At 37.7% G+C, this 26,908-nt stretch overlaps 1 long non-coding RNA gene across 2 annotated transcripts; it reads left to right on the top strand.

Annotated features, from left to right (window-relative positions):
- On the top strand, positions 1 to 26,908 carry LOC148132818 (uncharacterized). 2 transcript variants are annotated; one of them, XR_015746922.1, is made up of 3 exons: positions 1 to 164; positions 24,175 to 24,275; positions 25,994 to 26,908. It is a non-coding gene; the product is annotated as an uncharacterized LOC148132818 (long non-coding RNA). The 2 variants fall into 2 exon arrangements; XR_015746921.1 differs by lacking the exon at positions 1 to 164 and adding an exon at positions 459 to 575.

Below are 26,908 nucleotides of genomic sequence, written 5' to 3'. Positions count from 1 at the left end.
ATGAGTTCAGAGGACCAGCAAATGATAGTGCAACTCCATCCAGAAATAAACATGAAAAAAAAATCACCTGATCTGAGAGAAAAGCCACTTCAAAAAACAAAGCCACTTCATCTTGCTAGATATCAGCTGATCCTGTCCAGACTCCTACAGCCTAAGGTACTAAGGTAGGACCTTCACAACATCATTTGGATTGTAGAGAATCCAACATGAAAATTGGATATAGATTAGTTTGTTTGTTTTTTATCTTAGGAAAAAATAGAATAATGTATATACAGGTAGTCATTGATTTGCTACCACAATTGAGCCAAAATTTCTGTTGCCTATCAAGGCAGCTGTTAAATGAGTTATGTCTCCCTTTATGACCTTTTTTGTCATAGTTGTTAGGTGAATCACTGCATTTATTAAGTGATCATGTGATCCTTAAGTGAATCTGCTTTCCCTCATGGACTTTGCTTGTCAGACACCAGTTGGGAAGGTTACAAATGGTTCTTACAGGACCCAGGGACAATGCAACTGTCGTAAATACATGCCAATTGCCTGAATTTGGATCACGTGACCATGCAGGTTCTGCAATGGTTGTAAGTATGAAAAACAATCATTCGTTACTTTTTCAGTGTTGTAACTTTGAACGGTTACTAAATGAATGGTTGTAAATGGAGGCCTGCCTGTATGTATATATGGGCATGTATTTTTTATTTTATGTGTGTGTCAGTGTTTGCATTTGCCAAAAACTTAATTATACTAAGCAGATGTAATCCAAGATTGACTAACAAGCTAGATGAGACAAGAGATATAGAAAATTACTAGAACCCCCAATGCCCAGCGATCTGTTTTTGGAAAGCTTGCATGAACGTATAGGAATAGCTTTAACTTGTTATGCTGAGGTGAGTATTAAACCCTGGCCTGATATTGTCAACTTTTCTATTCTTGAAGGAGGATGAGGAGATAAATGATAGACAGGCGTCATTAACCCAAATTGGGGAAAGTGGCAAAAATTTTCACAGATGGGACAATAAGCACTTTCTTGCTGCAGCTTATTGTTTAGTCAGCTGCAGCAGGAAACATTGGCTGTTGTTGTTTTGTGAGCTGGTCTTTAACAATCTTGATTCCTTTTATGGGTAAAGAATTAGTACAAACAATTGCGTGAAAAGTTCACCTCTTCATATACCAGTATGATTAGGAAACACCACTTCTGCACTGAATGGAATACCTACAGGTCACACCTGAAGAGGATTCTAGTTGCAGACTAATTTTCTGGGTTGTGTTAAATATAAGAATATTTTTTGATATTTTTTTTCCTGTATGCTAGCTGCAGGCACACTCACAAAGATACATACAAGCAAATTGGTAGGTACACCTGATATGTGGTAATTATCAGAAGCTGGAATATGCAACTGTTGATCTTAAGATCATCTTTAAACAAGAAATGTTAAAGATAATTGTTCAATTTTAAATGAACTGGTCTCATTCATACTGCCTAGAATTAACATGTCAGTTTTTCAGACTGCACATTTCTCTGAATTTTGCAAACTAAATTCAAGGCTCAAATATTGCATATAAAATGATTTCTGATAGTAGCACTTCAGTTCAGCTGTCATGGATGATATTTAAAAAATGGAGGGAAAAAATACCAAGAAACACATTATGTGAGATGAAACCTTGACCAAACAAATCAATAAAAGTCTTCAAGGCAACCCATTTGATTAGTTATGTGAATATATATTCAGCCTTAATTAGAATTTATATTTATGAATTATGAATATGAATTTATGAATATTTATGTTCTTGCTAATGTTAGTCTGCTATTGGAAAGGTTTACTCAAACACAAAGGGTCTTGAAAGGTGGAGTTTGCTGAGCTATGTTAAAATATGATAATATGACCTAATGTAGCTGATAGCTTTAAACTGCAGAAGAGACACTTAAAGCTTTAGCTGTACATTCTGTAGAAACAAATATGAGAAAAGATTGTGGCCTAGACACTAGAAAAGAATGATGTATACACAACTGTACAAAGAAGGGAGAATCAAGAAAATTTTCTACTTGCTCTTACTACATTGCTTTTACTCCTTAGGCAAATAAAACTTTGCTTAATGCCTTAAAAGAAAAAAATATAGCTGTATCTGGGTAGAGAAATTCTAGATTAAAAAAAGTATTAAGAAAAGCAGAAAGATACAAGATCATATTGGTGACATAAGAATAATTAAGAGAGCAACTGAACACCAGAAAGAGGTTTATTCATGCTTTAATGATGGCACAAAAGACTTTGATTATGAAGATCATGCCAGGAAACAAAATATACAAATCTTATGGTATATCTGGACATCTGCATAACTGGGTAGAAGCATTCCTGTCAAACCAACAACAAATGGTCAAAATTGGGAGCGTCCTATCAAATTATGTACCTGTCAACAGTGGTGTCTCCCAAGGCAGTGTTCTAGGACCAACTCTCTTCATACTCTACATAAATGACTTCTGTGATCATATTAAGAGCAACTGAATTATCTTCGCTGATGATGTAAAGCTATTCAACACCACAGACAATATGCTACCCTTCAAAAAGACCTTGACTATGTATCAGAATGGTCAAACAAATGGCAACTTCAAATCTCAACAAATAAATGCTCTGTCTTACATATTGGCAAAAAAAAAATCAGAAAATAAAATACAAGCTGAATAGTCAAGACCTTGTTGATGATCCAAACTCTGTCAAGGACCTTGGAGTACTCATTTCTAATGATCTAAGTGCTAGAGCCCACTATAACTACATAGCCAAAAAGGCATTAAGAGTTGTTAACCTAATCTTACATAGCTTTTCTCTGGTAATATCACACTACTAACTAGAGTATACAAAACATTTGCTAGACCAATACTTGAATACAGCTCATCAGTCTGGAACCCACATTATGTATCTGATATTAACACAGTTGAGAAAGTCCAGAAATATTTCACAAGAAGAGTTCTCCACTCCTCTACTCGTTGCAGAATACCTTATGCCACCAGACTTGAAATTCTAGACCTAGAAAACCTAGAACTATGCCGCCTTCGGTCCGATCTAAGTATAGTATATAAAATCATACATTGCAATGTCCTACCTGTCAATGAATACTTCAGCTTCAACCATAACAATACAAGAGCACACAATAGATACAAACTCAAGGTTAACAGCATCAAACTTGATTGCAGGAAATATGACTTCAGCAACAGAGTGGTCAATGTCTGGAATACTCTACCTGACTCTGTGGTTTCGTCCCCAAACCCCAAAAACTTTAACCTTAGACAGTCTACTATTGACCTCACCCCTTTCCTAAGAGGTCTGTAGGGGGTGTGCAGAAGTGCACCAAAACGTGCCTACCATCCCTGTCCTATTGTTTCTTTTTATTTTTCTTATATGTATCCATTTCATGTATTCATAACTATGTTTATACTTATACATATTATCTTATAATCACTTGACAAATAAAATAAACAAACATATATATTAAAACTAATACTAGGTAAATATATGTAGTTCAGAGTTATTATGTGCAAGGTTGATGTTCTCTGAGCTCAGTTTTTGAGTTTCAGAAGTTTCTTTACTACTGTATATTAGTAATATGAATCCAGAAGTTTTGGTGAAGTGTGGTTTGTCAATCAGCTGGGATGGTATAACTTTGAAATGCCCGATTTGTCTATGCTTGGATGGGATAGTCCTATTGATGGATGTTGTCCTGTCTTATTTCTGTGTTGGTAGTTTCCTCTCTAAACAGTAGTCTTGACAGTTATGTGGTGGGATTGGATTGCTGAGAAGATACTTTTCTTGTATTTGCTGAATTTCATTTTTTTAATTAGTAGGTTCATAAGGAAATGGCTGTCATACATCTGAGTGTTGTTTAATTGCTTTGTGATCGTATGAATACTGTTGTCTATTAAGCTGATGTGCTAAAATCAAAATTGGTTATTTATTTATTTAGAAAGTTTATATTGCCGCTTACTTGCACATGGCAACTCAAGATGGCTAAGAGAACATAAAAAAACAATTTAAAAGAAATAAAATAGGAAATAAAAATAATAAAATAATAACCCCCACCCCTGTAACAACACATATTCATATCAGCCATTTAATGGGTTCCATCCCACTTCGGGTTCCCCAGGCCTGCTGGCAGAACCACATAGAAAGGCCTGGTCCTCTCAGATGTATCTCCTTAGGGCATGGGACTCACAACATTCCTTGCCTACCTGCTCTAGTGAATCAGGTAGATGTGTCTGGTAAGAGATGGTCTCTTAGATAACCTGGTCCCAAGCCATTAAAGGCTTTAAAGGTGACAACTAGCACCTTGAATTGCACCCAGAAGCAAATTGGAAACCAATGCAGTTCCTGTAGGAGAGATGATACATGTGGGCACTGAGATCTGCATAAAACATGTGGGCTGCTGCATTTTGCACCAAATGGAGGTTTTGGATGCTTTTCAGGGGTAATCCCATGTAGATCCCATTGCAATAGTCAAGACGGAGGGTGACTAGGGCATGAGTGACTATGAATAGGGATTGTTGATCCAGGAAAAGGCATAACTGGTGCACAACCTGCAGTTATGCAAAGGCCCTCCTGGCCACAACTGCCACCTGCTCTTCAAGCAGGAGTCGTAAGTTCAGGAGAACCCCCAGATTACACACAGGGTCTGTTTGAAGCAATGCCACTATAACCAAGACCAAAGTGGCAATTGTCCATGGGACAAAGAACCCCAAGCCCACTTGGTTTTGCCAGCATTCAGTTTCAACATGTTGCTGCACATCCAGCCCCTAACAGCTTCCAGGCACTGCGAGAGGGAGATCACGGCATTGCTTAACTCACCACAGGCTGAGATATATAGCTGAGTGTCATCAGCATATTGATGATATCTCAGTCCATAGTGAAGGACAATCTCAATCAATGGCTTCATGTAGATGTTGAACAGGACTGGAGAGAATATCAAGCCTTGTGGGACCCCGCAAAGCAGCGGGCAAGGGCTGGATCTCTCACCTCCCTATTAACACTGACTGAGAGTGGCCACAAAGGAAGTGAACCAGGATAACATAGAGTTCCCAACCCCTGAAGCTGCTCCAGAAGGATACCATGGTCAATGGTATTAAAAGCCATCAAGAGGTCAAGTAGAGCAAGGATGGATGCACTACCCCATCTTGCTCCCACCAGAGATAATCAAAAAGTGTGACAAATGTTATTATTTGTTGGGCTCACGGTGGACCCTCTGAGCCCGACACTCAGGCAGGTTGTCCCGACACTCACTAGCTGCCTATCTCTTCACTCTCGTGGCAACGTGCCTACACCAGCCAGGAGGACACCAATAGAAGTGACGCTGATCAGCATCTATACTGCAGCTGTATGAAGCTGAAAAACCAACTCACAGTGTTCAGCAGTCCCATTTTGACAATTGGAGCACGCTGAGAGGAACGCCGAAATGCAGGAGCACTGCTGGCATGGGACTTACTTGCCTAGCTGTCTCATAACTGTTGATTGTGTGTGGGGGGTGTTGGTGATGGATTTGGTTTGGCGGAAATAGGTGTGGGGTAGAGGCATGGTAGAGAAGGGTGGATGTAAATAGTGGGTTTGGTTGGGTTTATTTAAGTCCGGGGTGGAAGGAAGGGCAGATATAGGTTCGAAGGTGGGCTTGAAAGACAACTATAATAAGCACTGGGAGGCAATAGCCTTCAGTGCTAGCATTGCTTGGAATTGATCCAGTGTCTGTCTCCTGTTTCTCAAAATCATTTTCAAATACCTTTACAGGTAGTGGTCATAAGATGGAGTTTTGTGTAATTTTTGACATAGAAATGAAAATACACAGGCCCATTTATTCTTGCATTGTGTGATTTGTCCTTTTTCTATTTTCTGAGGATTGTCTGCTTTTTGTACAGAGCTAGTACTTTATAACAAGACAGAGGATGTAGTAAGAACTGAATTTGGAAATACAGAGTTGTTCAGAATAGAAAATAAAATATTTACCCCATGTTTGTTCAATTTATTATTGATTAGCCACTTATAAATGAAATAAATATATTATTAAGAATGGCAATACAGGAAATCTGGAATTTGAATCAAGTGAAATATATTCAGAATTTAAAATATCCAGGAAACATTTTGCTAAAGAAAAATATTAGGGAACTTGTTGCTGGTTAATAGGTAAAAGAGGTAGGTAGTTTTGTGTTTTTGTGATGGGGAACAGATAAAGATGGTCAGTGTACTAAAATACTATAGAGAAATTAATCTTTAGCAAGAAGACATTGACAAATTTAGACAATATCATGAAGGATTAGGATACTTTTATGACAAGAAAGATCAGAATAATTCAAGCAATGGTACTTCTAGTAATAATCAGTAGATGAGGTGGTCTGTCATAAAGGAAGAGAGGAAAAATAACTTACATGTCTTGGAACTATGGATCCAAAGATAGTTACCAAGAGTAGCATGAATTGCAAGAAGCAACAATCAATCCTCGAGGAAATAAAAACTGATTGATCCCTTGAGATGATGATTAAGGAGCAGTTACTGACAGACTTTGGTCATGTGCTATGAGCAGATGATAAATTAGAGAAAATGACTCTACTTGGCAAGGTTGAAAGAAGCAGAAGATGATGATAATGGACAGTATAAAATAAATTATAGCAATGCCCTTGGAAGATTATTATTGGAGACAAGTTGATGTGGTAAACATTTGTCTACACAGTGAATAGAAGTTGAGCCTGATCCGAGTATACAAAACTAATTAATTAATGGAGAATTGGCTGAATAATCATTTCTAAAATATTGCTTTGAGCAGCTTGCAACATGCACCATGGCTTTCTGGTCTACAGAAGAAAGAAGGTTCAACATGCATATACATGAACAAAAGAGGGACATAAAAATTACAATATTCATTTGGGTATAGAAGATTGTAGTTTCTTTTTTTATTTTTGTTTAATTTTTTTGTTCATTTTTTTATTAAATTTTATTGGTTTTTTAAAAACAAACATAAACAAACAAAACATAAAAACATCAAGCTGTCTTCCATAGGTGTACATACAGTGTGCTGGTTGGTTTACAAATTGTTTTGTGCTTCCATTTCGTAGTCTTCAATTACAATTACATTACATATAATCTCATATTGTCAATCAGAAACTAAATACCTTAGTATCATTATTAATCAATCATTTGACTATACTTTTATTCATTCATGTTTTATAAGATAACCATAATTTACTTAATTTATTGTATAACAGTTTATATTATCATCAAATCTATCCTAAAATCATTTTGTAGTTATAATAAAAAAGTACATCTTTATATATTTATTATTTTCTAGAAATCTACATATTTCATTACTGTACTTTGTTATCTAACCATTGATAGAAAAGATCCCAAATTTTATAAAATTGTTTATCCTCTTGTTCTCTAGTTTCTAATTAGATTACAGTCTAATCTGTCATATCTGCAAGTAAGAACACATTGATCAGTACATTTTTTAACATTATTAGTAGTTTCAGGGCTAAACCAAAGCTGAAACTACCATTTCTTCAAGATGTTGACAACACATTAGACTATGCAGACTGGGGCTGAGACTTTTAGTCCTGACTGGGGTTGCTTGTCTTCCTTCAGGAATTGTACACAATGTGAGAGTATTTTTGACTCAAAAGTCCTGCTGGAGTAGCGAGTGGCAGGAATGGCTAGGACAGCCTTGGCACTAATTCATCTGGTATACTAATTGTACCCATTCCTTAAGTAGGAAACCCTTAGACACTAGAAACTGGTAGCCTTGTGGTTGGACTATTGCAATGAGTTCTACATAGGGCTGCTCTTAGAGATGAGAAGCTGCAACTAGTCCTGAACACAGTGGCATGGTGGACTTATGGACATGCCATGGTGTGCCTGCATAGCATTGCTGCTTTGTAACTTGTACTGGTGTCAGTTATCTACTAGATGCAATCTGCATATAAAACTTTTCAGGACCCAGTTATTTGAGGGAACATCTGACTTCCATGGTTTCTATCCATCCTATGGATAGTAGATCAATATGCTTCAAATCCCATCAATTATATGGGACCTGGGCCTTCTCTGTTAGAAATTCTGCCCTCAAAAAAAATGTTCCCAAGAAACTTGTGTGGGCCACACCTTGATCCTATTTAAACAAGCCATTAAAACCTGGCTTTGTCCTTAGATGTTGAACTAGTGGATAAAGTTCCTCTTTAGATGCTTGTGGCGGTGCTTTTTCTAAATATTTATTTTATATGGATTATCTTGAGGAAGTCTGTGGGTGGTTATTCATTTTTATTCAGCTGAACTGGTGACAGGTGAAACACTTAGCCAACCAATTTTGAAAAAGTTAAGCATGGTAAAACTTGCTTAATAGGTTAGAGGAGCTACAATGAAATTATAGGTGGTAGACCTAATTGGGAAACTGAGAAACATAGTGGAAGAAGATACTGGCAAACCATTTTAATGCAATTGCCAAGAGAGCTATAGGAGCATGTCCATCAATTCATCAGGAGTTGAGCATGATTTAAGAGACCCTTTATCTAAACATATGGTTAGACCTTATGCTTCTTCCTCAAAGTGGCAGAATGCCTTCCTGTTGCTAATTTTTGGCAATTGCCTTTCAATGCATCATCAGCATAGAGAAAAATATTGGGGTTTGCATGTTTTCATCACACTCTAGATAGCTACTTTTTAATAAAGGGGTCTCTGTGCCAATGGATATGCAGGAAGGAAATAAAAAGTTGTTTAAAATGTTCATTTTTAGATAAGTGACTTTTTATGCATACTAGAATAAAATTCTTCAATTCAATTTGTTTCTATGCAAATACGACAATATTGTATAAAAGACAAATGCCAGCTAATATAGTGGCTTTATTTATAGTACATGCAAACCTCTAATTATTATAGAATTAACTAGTAACCATAACTAGTGACTAACTTGTTTGGGAATTAAATTATGTTGTCCCAAATGGAACACTTGATTTAGATCAAATATTTTGATTACTATTCTTTTGTGTGTGTGATTACAAACAATGATTTAAATTACTTCATTAGGAGTCTGTCAGCAGGCTGTGAATGTCATTTCTAACTCCTTTGTCAATTGTGATGGCTTCTCAAAGGCACCATGATACAGGAAGTTCATAATACACAAAGTGTTACTCCGATGTCTTCAGATCAGCTACTGTTTTGCATCTGCTACAGAAAAAATGAGTAGACTCTTAAATATCATTTCTGATCATTTCCTGGTGGGTGGACTGTTTCTAAAGCATTCCTTTTCTTACTGCCAAACACTTGTGATAGCTGCAGATCTGATCTGAGATTGGTCAGAAAGCCAAACAGTTCCTTTCAAAGATTGCATTACAAAAGCATATAACAAAAATAAAGATGCATTTATAATACAAATGTTTTTTTTCATTCCTTACTCCCAGAAGCTGTTCTGATATTTACTCTCCATTTTCCTGTTCCAAATTAGAATTATTCAATTCTAATTTATTTACAGTTACATAACCCATAATTTCATGGTTCTAGAATCCAGGATTCTTTTCATGTATTCTTTTTTAACTTCCATTTCTTTCTTTTAAAGAAGAAGTTTACTGAAGCTCTTGGACTTCTTTTATTCTTTCCTGATCCTTCCTGTCCCAAAGACACTAATGTACCCTCAGAAGAATGGTTTTGGATAGAGAGGTAGCATTTCTATCCTCCTTTTACTGCTCCTTAAAGACTGCAGTTGCTATCAGTACTTAGTCTTCCTGATTAACAACTGGTACTACGCAGAAGTAGCTTCTATCTGATTCTTCACATTGCTAGCACCTGATTCCAGAATAATCAACTTCCTAAATTTTCCTGCTCTGCTGTTATCAACCACTGTGTAACAACATTTTTGGAATGACTGTGTGTGGCTCTTGGTGCTCTGCATATGTCATTTTGACAAATATTTTGTACAGCTCCTACTCAACTGTTACAACTGGATTTCCTCCGATCTAGCAGTGTTGCTGCTGACCCCACACATTCACATCTAGAGGTTCTGTTATTTTTCTCCCCTGTGTTTTAGTGTCTTCAGCCCTCTTTTGGTGTTTTGTGCTTTCTCCTTCTGGTCTTCTTCACCTTCCTTTCTTCTTCACTTATTTTTTTCACTTTTTTTTTATACCACATCTTCAGCTTAAGGGGCTTCTTCCTCTCATAATGGTATATATGCCGAATGGTGATTATAAAATTTTCTTGGAATCAAGGAAATAAATTTAAAAAATGATTTAAAAAATGATCCAAACTCTCAACAAATAAATGCTCTGTCTTACATATTGGCAAAAAAAAAAAAAAACAGAAAATAAAATACAGGCTGAATAGTCAAGACCTTTTGATGATCCAAACTCTGTCAAGGATCTTGGAGTACTCATCTCTAATGATCTAAGTGCTAGAGCCCACTGTAACTACATAGCCAAAAAGGCAATTAGAGTTGTTAACCTAATCCTATGTAGCTTTTTCTCTGGTAATATCACAATACTAACTAGAGCATACAAAACATTTGCTAGACCAATACTTTAATACAGCTTATCAGTCTGGAACCCGCATTACGTATCTGATATTAACACAGTTGAGAAAGTCCAGAAATATTTCACAAGAAGAGTTCTCCATTCCTCTATTCATTGCAGAATACCTTATGCCACCAGACTCGAAATTCTAGACCTAGAAAACCTACAACTACGCCACCTTCGGTCCGATCTAAATATAGTATATAAAATCATACATTGCAATGTCCTACCTGTCAATGAATACTTCAGCTTCAACCATAACAACACAGGAGCAAACAATAGATACAAACTCAAGGTTAATCGCAACAAACTTGATTGCAGGAAATATGCCTTCAGCAACAGAGTGGTCAATGTCTGGAATACTCTACCTGACTCTGTGATTTCTTCCCCAAACCCCAAAAACTTTAACCTTAGACTGTCTACTATTGACCTCACTCTTTTCCTAAGAGGTCTGTAAGGGGTGTGCACAATCACACCAATGTGCCTACCGTCCCTGTCTTATTATTTCTTTTATTTTTTTATTTTTCTTATATGTATCCATGTATTCATAACTATGTTTTTACTTATACCTATTATCTTGTAAGCAATTGACAGTAAATAAATAAATATTAAAAAAGAAAAATCCCATAACAATTGCTTCTGTATCAAACAAAACTTTCAAGTGAAGCATTACTTAACTGCCTAACAGAAATTAAATCTATATCAATAATACAATTATAGTATGCCATTATAGGATGTCATTGGCCCTGCATTAATAATTGTCTGTAATTAATAGAAGTGAAGAGTAGAAATATCAGGTGATTTTTCACCTTATATTACCAAGCTAAGAAATGTTTACAAAAACATTTTATAAATAAATTTTCCTGATAAAATGCCATAAGAAGTAGGCAGAAGCCCTCAGGAAAAACCTATTGGTCAGAATCTACTTGAGCAAATGCCAAGTATCTGGATATTGATTTAGATTGATCAATTAAACCAGAAAAAATGTGAAATTTCTATATCCAGCTCATGGGCAAGCAAGGCAACTATCAAAGGATAAGTAGTATAATGTTCTTTCCAAAGGAATCTAGATGTACCAACACCAATCCAGAAACAATTCTGGTTTTCCAGATTAAAAAAAGGACAGAAAACTCCAGTAATTCCCGAGACAGCAAGTGCACAAGTTCCATCTGCCTCATGTTTGATTAGGCTGGCTATCCAAATATGCAGTGATGCAAGAATGATGGATGGATGACTACAGAATTATATACAGCAGTAAAAAGCTGACTATCATCTGCTTCTTCCTACATTATATTTTTTAATCTTCCTCAATAAAGATTACTAAATGATGAGCAATAATAAATTAATGGTCAGAGTCATTTTCCTTTGAATCCAGTCTTAGGTAACACTAAAGATTCCTACTGTGACAGGAAAATGTGAGCAAAACATACCTTACTCATTTTTAAAAAAAAATAATGTTCCATTTTTATCAAGAATATCTGGAAAAACTTTGAGTATTCAAGTAAAAATTCACCTTGGCTCCTAACTGGACATGCAGGTACTTAATAATACCTGAAAGGTGAAGAATCAGTTGTATGAAGTTAGGACTCTGGATTGTCAAGGAGTGGTTTCTTTTCAATGTTACAACTAAAGTGACAGCTGTGGTTCTGCCAAAAGGACTGTGCTGTCAAAATACTTGACATTTTGTTGCCCAAGGCAATCATATTTCCCCTAGGTCATCCAGTACAATATTCAAGGCTGTTTTGCCACCTAAAAAGAAACCCTCATAAGTGTCAGTTCAGCAATGACTACTTATGTTCTGCCCTTAATTCTTAACATGCAAAATCAACCACTTAGAGCAGACATCTCATCCTATCAAATGTCAAAATCAGTTGCTCTGGGGATGGAATAAAACACAAAAAGTTTTTATGAAAACAAATCCACAGTCCAAGACTGGAAAGGTAATAGTGCCCATTGAATAGATGCACAGGGGCATACTAACTCTAGTATATTCTTAACAGACCTGATCCTGCAGCTTCTTAGGGGAATTCTTAGGGTTTCAGATCCAAGCCCAATTTTATCCACCTTGGTCCCATATACTCAAATGTTCTGGATGCAGTACTTAATGCTAATTCTTAGAATCTTAGTAGCCATTTTAATTTACAATTTACATTTTTTTTTTGAAAGTCAGGCCTCACAGACAAAAATCAGTCCCGTGGGCCATTTATTATATAAATGTACATGAATTAGTTAAATTGGTTGACATTTTCTGAATCATTTGATTTCCTAATCTTTGAACATTCCTAAGTACAGTAACATTTTCTTTGAAAGAAAACAAATTGAAATAAAACATATTGTGATTGGCCTATGGGGTCTGACTTTGGGTACATCTTATGAAAATATCAGCATTCTAGCCATGGAATGTTTGTGGAATATTAGAATATTCCATTTTTATTTCTTGGAACATGTCAGTCCAGCTCTCCTGGGAACAGTGCATCCTTTTCTGGAGAATTCATTTGTTCCCAGAACAGTTAGATCAGAGCATTCTGGGAGAAAAGTGGAATATTCTGTGATGAAAAACACCCACACACAATCTATGGTGCTGTTCAAATGTCAGTAGACTTAACCATGGAATAATATTTAATTAGTTATCTACTTACATAATAATACCTATATGACTAATTATTTCACAACTTATAATTATAGGAGAATTTATCCCTAAAACTCAAGCTGCTGATCCTGTAGGGACAATATTCTAATCCTATATAATTGAGAAGATGTAGAAAATAGCTGCTCTTTCAAAAATTTTGTTTATTATTATGTTTGTGATTCTTAATTGAATGGATTGAACATTCTTTAAATGAAAAAAATATATAGAATTTTATGGTTAATATTTCCTACTTTATGCTGTTTTTCCTACAATGACATTTTATATCAAACTTTTCTATTTGATATTAAAAAGAAACAACCTTAATGTGCATGGATGTCACAGCCATTATTCAATACATGCTTATCAGAAATTGGCAGTCACAGATCATATGCAATACCATCAGGCACACTAAATAGGAGAAAGTGCTCCATTTCCTAGCAACTAAATGTTGCCATTTGAGTGCTGGGATAATATAACATCCCCACAGCAAAACATCAGTTTTGAATGAGGGCATATGGATCCTATGCACACAGAAGTAGTAACAGCTGTCCATTATTGTTCAAACCAGTCATCCTGAAAGAGCCATCAATCTCTGAGAAGTGATCTACATTCAGAAATATTGCTAATCCAAACTGCTATACGATGGTCAAATGTACCAGAAACTTTGAACATTGAATATTCCCTTAAATCAGTTTGCCCTTTCCTTAGAAAATTAGGGACATGTGCTAATATCTGGATTCCATGCACAGGAAGTTATTGAAATACAGGAATATTAGGTAGGTAGGTATCAGACTTCTTTGCCAGTCCATCTTTTGTGGGTGCTCCATCACTGGAAGTTTTTAAGAAGAGATTAGATAACCACTTGTCTGAAATGATATCAGGTCTCCTACTTGAGGATGGGGCTGGACTAGAAGACCTCCAAGATCTCATCATCTCACCTCACCTCTCCTCTCCTTTCTCCTCTTCTCTTTTCTCTTTTCTCTTCTTCCCTCCCCCCCACACCCTGTTAAAAACTCAGTTTGTCAACAATTGTTATTGTTGCTCTGTAATTGTTATTACTATATTGGGGCAGGATATTTTCCGCATCAGTTCAGCATAATATAGATTCATTGCTGGACAATCTAAGACTGCTTTGCTGCATTTTTCTTCACACACTCTCTCTCTGCCTTAAAAGTTATGGAGAAAGAATATTAATATATTATAATATAATACACAATACATATTTAAGACATCTAATTGAACTTAGAAGGTTGATGTTTTCTAAAGAGTCCATCATCCCTGTTATTTTCCTCTTAATCTGTCAAAATATGCATCATTCTAGCCTAAGAATTAATCTTTTTATTATTAAATCTAGAAGTGGCTGGAATTAAATTAGCTTGCCCGCAGATCTTGAATCATAAGCTTGAAGTGATGAAACTTAAATGGAAAAGGACAAGCTATTATTATAATTAGAAATCTGGAACGATGCTACTACTCTTCTGCTTGACTAAGAAGTTATGAACGGAAGTTAAAATAATATATAAATGAAGCCAATAAAAGGAAGTTAGAAATTTTGTAATCTTTTCTAAGAATGAGCTGAGGCAGGAATTAATGAACGAACAGTGTTTATTGTAGCAAAGAAACAGGTTACCCGTGTCAGCCGATATGCTGCCGAGCTGGCCAGCTGATGTCGTATGATAGGTCCCTTTTATAGTTTGCTGTCAGACTGCTCAGCCAATCAGAACATACAAAACTCCCGCTTAAAATGAGGACCAACAATAGAACTTTAGTAGAACACAATACTCCTTTCCCCCAGCTAGGAGCATGCGTAATCATTTAAATAGGTGGAACGTCGCCTCTCTCGGCCCGACCTGCGCAGTTCAGTCTTTTCAGCTGGTTGGAATGGATCGGCTGTTACCAAACTCTCCAGAAGTGGTGGCGCTGGACTTCTTGCCAAAGATGAACCAGAATTCTCAGGAACTCTTCATTAGGTAGGTTTGTTTCAGCACATGCATCACTCATTGGTGTCTCGTACTCCGGTTCGTCATCTCCACAATACATTCCCTCTGTTTGTTCATTTCCCTCTGAGTTACTTTGGGATGAGCCCCAACGGCCTCTCAATTGGTCGATATGGTGGCACCATATTCTGCCATCCTGTAACCCAATTTTATAAGACCTGGGGCCGTGACAGCCACCACTTGCCCTGGAATCTAAAGAGGATTTCCCCAAAAATTCCTAGCATATACAGAGTCATTTACCTGGAACGACCTCACCTGACTAAAGGAATCTAAGGGAATTGAAGGAGAGTAGCTTGGATGGAGCCTATCTAAATTATTCCTAAGCCTCCTCCCCATCAACAGCTCTGCTGAAGAATGATTTGTCACTGAGCTGGGGGTGATATGGTGTGACAGTAAATAAGTGGCTAATTTTGAGTGCCAATCTTCTCCCTCAAGTCTGCCCAAAACCTCCTTGGCTGCCCTTACAGCCCTTTCAGCTTGCCCATTTGCTGCTGGGTGATAAGGGGCTGTCAGCGCATGCCTGACACCCTTCTTAACTAGAAACAATTCAAAACTAGCTGATGCAAATTGTGGACCATTGTCCAAAACAAGAACATTTGGAAATCCATGAGTTGCAAACAAACAGTCTAATGCTTTTATGGCAGCTTCCAAAGTAATAGAATGCATGAGGAACAACTCAACCCATTTGGGGTAAGAGTCCACTACAATTAGGAATATGTGGCCGTGGAAAGGGCCTGCCAAATCTAAGTGGACTTGTGACCATGGGGACTTACCTGATTCCCATTCTCCAGGATTGGCAGCTGGTGGGGCAGGCCATGATAGTTGACATGCCTGGCAGGTCCTGACCTTAGTGGTTATGTCTGCATCTATGGCTGGCCACCAGATATAACTCCTTGCCAGTGCTTTCATTCTGGCAATACCCAGATGTCCTTCATGTAAACTATCAATTATCCCAGGCCTCAACCTGCTGGGGACAATGACACAGAAACCCCATAATAAACACCCCTCCTGGGTGGACATCTCATGCTGCCTGGCTCTAAAAGGTAAGAATTTTGTGTCTAAATTTTCTTTGTGCCAACCCCTTCTCATCCAATCCAAAACCTGTAGTATTACCTGGTCTCTCGATGAATATTGAGCAATATCTGCTGCAGTCATAGGTAATTGTTGATCATCTAATGAGAACACATTTAATGATAGCACGGGGTCAATTACAGGGATTGCTAAAGGACAACGGCTCAAAGCATCTGCATGTCTAAGGTGTTTCCCTGCTCTATGTATTAATGTATATGAGTAGGCAGCAAGGAATATTGTCCACCTAGTCATTCTTGGAGACAGTATTGTAGGACTTGGATGATCCCCAGACAAAATGCCTAATAAAGGTTTGTGATCGGTCACAAGCTGAAAATGGTGATCATGAAATTTTTTAACAGAAGCGACTGCTGCTAGGGCTTCCTTATCAATCTGTGCATAATTTCTCTCAGTACTTGATAAAGTCCTGGAGAAATATGCTATCAGTGCTTCCAGGCCATTTGGCAATTTGTGTGCCAGCACAGCACCTATCCCAAAAGGGGATGCATCGCAGCAAAGTACCAAAGGTAAATCCCTGTCAAATTGTATTAATACACTGTCAGATGATGACAGAGCTTTTACAGCATTGAAAGAAAATTCTTCTTTGGGCCCCCATGTCCAGGAAGCCTTTGCATCCAATAATCTATGTAATGGTTCCACCACAGAAGCCTTATGAGGGAGAAAAGAGCTATAGAAATTCAGGAGCCCCAAAATGCTTGCAGTTCAGTCTTATCGGATGGTTTGGGGGCCTCCTTAATAGTTCTTACCTTTGATTCAATGGGATGAATACCTTTGGCATCTATGTGGTATCCCAAAAAATCTACTTGGCTGACTGCAAATTTGCATTTGTTTTTCTTCAATTTAAGGCCTGCTGTTTTGAAACAGGCTAAGACCCTTCTGAGGTGTTTGAAAAGTTCCTCTTTGTTGCATGCAGAAATGAGAACGTCATCGAAGTAGGGCACTACACCCGGGATGAAGTAGTCTCTCTATAAGGTATTGAAATAACCCTGAAACTCCAAATTGTAATCTTGTACATTTGAAAGCACCACGATGGGTGACAATTGTCTGTGCCTCTGCTGTAAGGTTGTCAACAGGTAGCTGTTGATAGGCCTGAGCCATATCAAGTTTCACAAAAATAGACCCCTTTCCCAGTGAGTGCAACAGATGTTGAATTATTGGCACTGAGTAAGCATTGGTTTGCAAGGCCTTATTTATGGTACTTTTATAATCAGCACAAATCACGCTTCAAAGGTGTCACAATAGGGGTCTCCCACTTTGCAAAATCTGTGGGTTCTAGAACCCCTTAGGCTATTAGTTTATCCAATTCTGCATCTACTTTAGGTCTTAATGCAAAAGGAACTCTTCTAGGTTTTAACCTGATAGGTGCTATATTGGGGTCCAAGGTAAATGATATTGGAGTTCCTACATATTGCCCTAATTCGTCACTAAACACCTATTTAAAATAAGGCTTGTAAATCCTGATCCTGAATGGGATGTATTCTAGATACTGTAAGTCCCAAAGATGTGAACCAGTCTAAACCTAATAGGCTTGGTAGGGTTCCTTCTACTACTGTGAGAGGAAGTAGTCCCTCAAAATTTTGAAATTGGTTTCTAAATTTTCCTGTGCCAATTACTGGAATAGAGCGCCCTTGGTAGTCTTTTAGTTTGCATGGCTAGAGATGTTTCTTTGTGATGGCAGGAACTAACCTTTTTAACGTGCTCCAGGATACAATGGATAACGATGAGCCGTTATCAACTTCCATTGGACACTGCTTTCCTTCTAAGGAGACAGTTACATGAATTTTGTTAGTGTAAATCTGGTTAGAAAAATTGTTAGGTGACTTAGAATTGTAAGAAGCCCTAGTAATAGTAAAACATTCTTCTTTTTGTTTCTGTGATCTAACTTTAGGCTGGTATTGTAGATTAAAGTTTTTTCCAGATTTGCACACCCTAGCTATGTGTCCCTTTCTTTGGCATTTCAAACAAATTATGTTTCTAAATCTGCATGTGGATATTAAATGATTACCACCACAACTCAGGCAGGTTGATTGTGGTTGCATAGGTTTGTTATCAGGATTCTATTTTTTCCGCTGTGGTGGGGGCTGCCCTCTGAGGTGATTTACATCTTCATCGGTTTCAGAAAATTTGTCAGAGAAACTGTCATCGTAATGCATGGTAGCATTTGGTTTGGTTGTAGCAGTGCAATTAGAGCCTTATATCTCAGCAGCAGAGATAATTGACATTTCTGCCGCTTGAGACTCCTCAACAGGGTTAAATCGCCCTTGGCAAGCAAATGTATTTGAAGCCTGAGATCTCATACACCACATACTAAATGATCAAGCAATTGATCCTCGAGATCCCGGAGCCCGCAATGTAGTGCCACTTTTCAGAGGGTGGCCATGTAGGTACTGATAGTCTCTCCCTCAGCCTGTACTCGTCTCCTGAATGCGTGCTGCCTCACAATCCTAGAAGGTTTAGGTGAGTAATGATTACTTAAAAGTTCTTATAAATCTTCCTAGGATACTGCTTTAACAGTCTGTGGCGCCAACAGTGCTGTGGCGGTATCAAAAACTGTAGCAGCTCCACAAAAGCTTAGGAAATATGCTTTTTTCCTATGGTTTGAAATCTCAGACAAATCAGCAGCATCTAGGAAACAGTCAAAATGATTAATGTAAGATTCCCAAGTGTCTGACAATGGGTGGAAACACGGAAATGTCGGAGCAGTCAACATCTTGTCTTTCCTGAGGTAGCAAAAAGGAACGACAATACTTCCGGCTCTGTTCTTCCTCAGCTTTCAGAAGAACCTTGTGGCCAATTTTGTAGTCTTTCTTAAGAATGAGCTAGGCAGGCATTAATGAATGAACAGTGTTTACTGTAGCAAAGAAACAGGTTACCCATGCTGAGCTGGCCAGCTGATGGGTAACAGCTAATGTCATCTGACAGCTCCCTTTTATAGTTTGCTGTCAGACTGTTCAGCCAATCAGAACATACAAAACTCCCGCTTAAAATGCAGACCAACACTAGAACTTTTGTAGAACACAATAAGAAATCCGAAGAAACTTGGGTGGACAATGTTGTAGAGAAATAGGTCCCTAACCCATGGTCTGTGGACTGGTTGTTGCTTTTGTAGAGAATATACATTCAAGAGATCAAGAGACAAAAAACTGAGCTAAAGCAAAGAACAACAGGAGGCTAAACTTCCAATACACAAACTTAACTAAAATTGCCTTGTTGCTACTGGCATCCTTTGTATTATTAGCAAAATGGAAAAGAAATCCTATCATTACAACATTGGATATAGCAGTTCAAATACTTTCTTGTTTATTTCTGGAGAATTTGTTGCATGCAATGTTTAGAGTAATTTGCCTGAACTGTATTTACTTTTTAAAAATGCATGTAAAGAGGTAAGTGGTCCCTTCAACTTCAAAAAATATGCTAAAAGTTAAGTACTTTATCAACAGAGTGGGCTCTTCTCTTTTTCAGTACTTCTAGAATTGACCTTATTAAAGTTGCTTCAGTTATTTACTTAGTTACTTACTTACAAAAAAATTGGTTTCTGCCTAGGGTTGCTCCTGATAGCTCCTTTCTTGGGACAAACACTATGCGTTTTATGTCCCCAGGACTGACTATTATCAGAAAGTTTTGGAAATTCAGCCTGCTTCAATGGCAAAGATTCTTCATAACAATCAGACAGCATTTAGTACTTATACAAAGCCTGTTTTTAATCATTTGAGGATTCAGCTACCACAGGCAGAAGAAGTTGCATGTTTCATAGAGCAACTTAAATATGAGATTCATGCTGTATTGAAAAAAAACTGTATAACATCATGTCTATGGAGATTCTCAGTCATCCAAGTCATGGAGGTAAGAGGCAATTGGACTTTCTCAGTCATCCAAGTCATGGCGGCAAGAGGCAATTAGACTTTCTGGATATATAATGTATAACATTATCTTTCACTTAGATCAGGGGTGTCAAACTCACATCGTCACGGTGGCATCACATGACGTATCGGGACTTTTTCCCCCTTCACTAAACCAGGTGGGGGCGGGGCCAGCGTGGGATGCATCCGGTCTGCGGCCCATGAGTTTGACACCCCTAATTTAAATTATTTGAAGTTCTGTATGTCCTCACAAAAAGTACAGTATAGATATTGTCTTAAATAGCAAATGCTTATGTTGCTGTAAAACAAAAATAGCCAGATTGCTTACCAACTGTTAAATATTGGGGTTAAATATAATAATACTTATTCACCACCCTTCACTATCAGTATCATCGGAATTTAGGTTTGAAATAGTATGTTGATATAGACAACTTCTTCTATTTCTATAGATTCTGATTAAGAATTGCTACAAACAGTTATATTATAAGGGCATTTTTATCATAGTGAGAGTAGGCTAGTAGGATTGTTCTTCCACTTACCATGCAATTATGAAGAAAGAATAGTTGAAATGTCGTGATGGAAATGTTTTTAAGTGACACAGAAAAACCCTAGAGTAACAGTGTGACTTACTCAAGCATTCTGCAAAAAACTAAACTCAACACACTATTTGGCAGCTCATTAGCTCTGTCTCTAACATCTTGTCTATGATGTCAGCATTGCTAGAAGGCTCTTTTTCCTGCATTCATCAAGAACATTTAAAGAGAGGATGCTTTGTATCTGCATGAAACTGTGCTAAAAAAGAATATTGCATTGTGTGGAAGCTTCCACATATAATATGTATAATGTGCCTGATGCATGAAGGACTAATCCTTTCAAGCTGTCACACTAAGTACACAAATACTTCCAGGACCTCCTGTCTGATGAGTATGAAATAAAGCTAGTTGGTCCTTAGGCTCTGGATTCAGTGTATTTCTTTCCAAAATGTCTCAATGAGGACCATAAATGATAATCTGCTTAAGATAGATAGTCTGCCCCATATAGCAGTGTAAAATGAATTTCAACATGGATTCGGTGAGGAATTTGCAGCCTATCCAAAGGGGTTAGGCTAAGGAACATTATTTTCATTGTATTTTTATTTATTTATTTATTTGAACATATTAGTTATCTAGCTCCAATAGACTCTGGGCAGTATACAAAACTGGAAAATCCATAAAAGTACAATAAAAGTCAAACCAAATAGACAATCCAGTTAAAATAATCTTATAGAGAACCGAAATCAAATAAAACAGGGCTCTACACAAACAATAATAAATCAGCCCCAGGCCTGGGATTGAAGCCTGGTTTTCTGAGCTTTCTAGAACTCTAAGAGAGGGGTACAGTCTTAATTATGGTGGAGCGGATATATGCTACTCCAGGGAATGGGGACCTCAACAGACAAAGTATACTTCCTTGATCCCACAAGACAAGAACATTTAATAGAGGTATGTTCTGCTGGAACATACTGAGTGGGCAAAAAGAATAGGAGAGAAGCAGTCCCACTGATATCCTAGCCTTATGCCATACGAGCTTTATAAGTAATAACACACACTTTGAATTGCATTCAGAAGCCAAATGGAAGCCAATGCACTCATTGGGCATACTGAAAGGGGCTTGTTATTGCTAACATTGTTGCGTTTTGAACCAGCTAGAGCTCCTGGGTGGTCTCTGGGCAGACAGCTCCTTGTAGAGGACATTGGAATGATCCAGTCATAAGGTCACCAGGGAATAAGTAATTCTCTGAAGGGCCTCTCAACCAAGGAAAGGACATAACTGGTATACAAGTTAAAAATTGCTCCTGCCCACAGGTATTACCTGCTCTTTGAGTCCAAAAGGACTCCCAGATTGTGCATTTGAATAGGAAACTACAGCCCCATTCAAGACCAATGATGGCAACATTTCCGACTCTCAAGATCCAAACAGCAACAGTTGTTAGGATTGAGCCAAAGACATAAACAGCCTCTAGACCAGAGGTCTCATTCTCGCGGCCCGTGGGCCAATTGCGGCCCGCAGGACGATATCCTGTGGCCCCCACCATGATATGAAAGTATAATATTAGTGCGGCATTTGAGGATTTTTTTTAACAACGTTTTTTGTGGAATCCCTTATGCGGCCCAGCCTCACCCAGACTCTGCCTCCAGCGGCCCACAGCTAAATTGAGTTTGAGACAGCTGCTCTAGACTCTGAATCAAAAATGAACAACTTCACATGTGCAGTTCAGGATTGAGATGTAGATATGGGCATGTTCAGAATACCGAAGATACCAAATCTCAAACCAGTAGATGAGCTTACCCAGTAGTTTCATTTAGATGAACCCCGAAACACTCCATGCTTGGGGGGCTGTGGACCTGATCTCTCCCTATCCTCTGTAGTTGAGAGAACTGGTTGAGGGAAGATGTAAATCACTGGACCACTGTGTAGTACACAGATTCATCTAGATTAATTTGGGATGAAAAATGCCATATGTGTAGTTTAGTTGATACATCAAATCAAATTGATTAAAATATAAGAGCTGTGGTGGCACAGTGGTTAGAATGCAGTATTGCAGGCTAATTCTGTGACTGCCAGCAGTTTGATTCTCACTGGCTCAAGGTTGATTCAGCCTTTCATCCTTCTGAAGTGGGTAAAATGAGGACCCAGATTACTGGGGGCAAGATACTGACTTAGAGAGGGCTGTAAAGAACCTTGAATCAGTATATAAGTCTGCTCTCAATATTGCCACAGTGGAGTTAAGCAACAATAACCTAGAAGAGGAAGCCAAGACACCTCTGAAAACCTATCTAGACCAGAGGAGTTAACATTTTTTTACCAGAGCCTGGAAAGGGTCATATCTAGGGATGCAGCTATAACTTTGAAGTCTCATTCCTGAGTTCTCATGAAGCCTTAGGACTTCAGAACAATAAAATGGCAAAAGAAAACCTAGCTGGAAGCAAGGACATTTCTTCCTTACATCAAGCCACTAAAGATAAGGCCTACATGAAGACCTGGACCTAACCAGGATGTGCAAACAGTGGCACCCATGGTGGGGGAAAATCAAATTTGCAAAATGACAAGTGAAATATACATGTACACAGGGAACAGGGCTTGGCTTTGTGATTTCTTGAAGACTTTGGTATGGACATCTCATGTATATCTTGGCTCTAGAGCCTTTTATTCTGTGGTATAAAATTTTCTGTAAGACACTTGCCTCCTTGCTTTTGTCTGTACCAAATACCATACCGATTTTGTTGAAGTTCATACTAGAATTTTTTCAACATTTCCCATGCTAATTTAGCCAGTTCAGCAAGTCTCCAATAGCAGACTTAATGGGTACTGGATTATTTCATTATTGATAATTAACTATGTGTACAGGCTCTATCTTGGCCAAGGATTACTCACTCCTGGCTATGATGGTTCATATTGCTTAGCATAAAATTATTTCCACTTCAGCCCCCCAGGTAAACAAGACAGCAAATCAACCAAATGAGTTACTTCTATTTTATATAAGGCTTTGTTAACAGAATCTTGCAAGTCTGAAGGTATAAACTTCCCACTACTTCTAACTGCCTGATCAATTAGGGCAAGTCCTTCCTAAGTTTCTTTATCTACCATTAATTCACTGGGGGTTCCTGCCTCCCTTGTCAAATTGTTTCCTAGGCAGAATCTCTTCCATTCTTTCCCTAAAGTAATTCATGTGTTCCTTTATATCTGGTAAAGGGAAGCAGCTCTTCTTGTCAGTTTGAACCAAGTGGCAGCAGGTTTGACTGCTGGTGCAAATCTCATTTGAACTGATTGAGACAAGCTCCAGTGAGCAAGAAGAACTCCCTTCCTATTGTTTACAAACACAGTAACTCTGCAACATTAATTTAACAAGGAACACTTCTGAGCAAAGAGTTTCTTTCTCTGTTGGGTTGTTATGAATGATTGTGGTGTAAAGCTATATTAAGCCAATTAAGCATCTGTTGTTCCCCAATTTACAGTGTATTGTCATTCTCCACATTTGTTGTTTGTTTCCACACTGTAGTCCTGGGATATTCATTTTAATGTTCTCTTTTTTTGTTTCTGTATCTTTAGAAATAAACATTCAGTTCCCTGGAGCAAGAAAGCTACTTGTCTTCATCCCCACCATAGCTTCCCAAAAGTCTAACTTCCTCTGTGATAATCTTCAGAGTCAGGTCTTTAAATATTGAAATATAAAGGTAATGCATAAGTTACTTAGCATAACGAGAACAGAAGACTGAACCATTTACCAGCAAAGAGATAAACCCCTGCTGAAATTATTCCTTTGACTATTAATTTACAAAGAAAAGTTGGGATACAGACTCATGCTCTAGCCAAGGACTGATATGTAGCTTCCAGAGTCTTCCTACAGTACTGAAATGAACCAGGAAGATTTTTTCCCCATTGTTATTGTAGAATATTAGCAGTACATAAAATTTGCAGTATGTTTGTACAACATGAGAAAGTCTTACTTCAACTTAAGTTAACATGAAAAAGATATAGTAACTTTTCCAAACCCTTAGAGATTGTGGGGAGGGAAAGTCTCTGTGCAACTGCATATTATACAAGGCTTCCCTTTTAAAAAGGCATCATCAGTCAAGAATGAGAAGACTGAGGCTGAAATCCATCTCACTAAGAAAGTACACCTCATAGGATTTTGGTTGTTGGGAAACTATGGAGATTCCTATATCAGTTCTCTTGATCAGCTGCATGATAGATGTGAATTAATGTTTACAAGCAAATAAGTTAACAGTGAAACCATTACTCCTTCTGAGAGGCCAAATAAAGTGGGGGCAGTGATGACATTCTGACATTCTCCACCAAATGTTTTCACCAAGAAAAAAATAATTTTTCAACAACTTCTCAAATTTCTCTTTAACAGTGGCCTGATATCTTCTTTCCCTGAGATTTAATGGAAGTGTGGGAAGTCAGGGCTGTTGGAGAGTTCTGGTGCTTTGTAAGAACCCATATAGACTGGCTACCTTGTAATAAAAAAAGTGCAAAAATATCATGAGAATGTCACAAAATTCCCTTCTAAATTTCACATTTAGAACATCTTCATATCTCCTCTGAAAATGTTTGAAAACCATTTTCTTTTCATCAAAATGACCAGCCCTGTTCCTTTTAATATGTATATCTTGAATATATGCAAACATAACTTTCTAAGATGCTATAGTCACATGAGCTGTTAACAGTTAGGCCTACACAATTTATAAATAGCTTGGCAGTCATGCAACTACCAATCCAAACACTTAATTACCTTTTCTTCTTTTACAATCTCAGCCCAGACACACACAAAAAGCCAATATTAAACATACTCCCAAGAACCATCATCTATGTCTGGTGGATTCACTTTTTTATTTCATTTGGCTACTTTTTCTTAATAACCCAAACCCTACCAAAATGCATTAATTTCTATTTATATAATTATATGCATATTGTAAGAATGTATAAGAATGTATAAGAATAAGAATGTATTATATAAATCCATATCCCAGTTCATTTCATGAATGGGGCAAAACTGCTGCTCTCAACAAATCATCAAACTTCACCTGAAGAATCAAATGCTTTCAGACACATTTCTGTTTCTACTTAAAATATTCTGAAATAACACTAATGTTGAATCAACAAAACAAAGAGGAAAATTGATAGTTGGATGTGAAGTGTTAGACTTGATATGATGACTTCTGAATATTCAGTAAAGAGTTTCTTAGAGAGCCTAACATTCTGAAAAAACAAACAGGTTAGTGTTGTTCCTGTTTCTTATCATCATCTCTGTTCCAGCTGATTGTTTAGTCAGGGTTGGCATGGGGTAAGGAGAAGGATCATCTTTCCAAATCTTGTAAGATAGAAAAAGAATTATCATTTTTTATCTTAATTTCGTTTCTTTCAGTAAACCTATTGTTTTCTTTCTAGGTCAAGAAAAGCCAAATACTATCTCAATGAGAAAACTACCAACGATTTCCTGGCATCTTATCCAGTTCACTGGATTGGATGTGGCTTCTTGTGAGAATCAGTGACAATGCATATTCATCACTGCAAGGGACATTAGCATAACAATCCTGCTCAGAATGGAACCCGCTGAATGCATTTGCCTTCATTGCAGACTGTCAATAAGCCAGTGCAGATCAAAGTAGGGATGTTTCATTTCCCTTGGGATTAGAACAAGTTTCTCTATGTTTATTTTTGTTTGTAGGAAAGATCAAAGGCATGTCTCCTTCAAAATTTATTTTCATTGTGTATTTTCAGTTGGCAGGCAGACTTAGCACCCCAACTCCTTGTGATGTCTCCCTCTTGGCCAGCAGTTGGAACCACATTCTTAATGATGCCAAAATCCATGTAAACACCAACTCTTTAACTAGACTTAAGGGAGCCCTTACATTAATGGAGGGGGAGATGTTAAGCAGAATTTTTCTAATGGTTGAAAGAATATCACATGAAAAAAGTAATCCAAGATGTAAAACAAAGAATATTGGGACTTTCTACATGGGGCTCCACATGGGTCTGCCTTTGAAGTGTACCCCAAAGTTTCAACTGGTGGCACAGGCAATTTTGTATGCTGTGGAAGGACAGCTGTTACACCTCTGTTCTGAGAATACATTGGTTGCCAGGTCCAATTCAAAGTACTGTTTTTGACCTTTAATTTGGCATGGGACCACTCAATTATACCAACCAATATTATCAGGTCTGGCAAGAGACACATGTTGCATGTCTATCCACTAAGGCATTTTATTTGACAAGACCTAGGAGATGAGATTTTTCTGCTATAGCATTCACCCTCTGGAACATTATCCCCTCTGAGGTGAGA

The sequence above is a fragment of the Notechis scutatus genome, chromosome 1 (genome assembly GCF_049901735.1).
Source record: "Notechis scutatus isolate UNSWTSFEM ecotype Mainland chromosome 1, rNotScu1.2, whole genome shotgun sequence".
NCBI classification, from domain to species: domain Eukaryota; kingdom Metazoa; phylum Chordata; class Lepidosauria; order Squamata; family Elapidae; genus Notechis; species Notechis scutatus.
The sequence above is the reverse complement of the archived record's forward strand: the minus strand, read 5'-3'. Positions and strand labels throughout refer to the sequence as shown.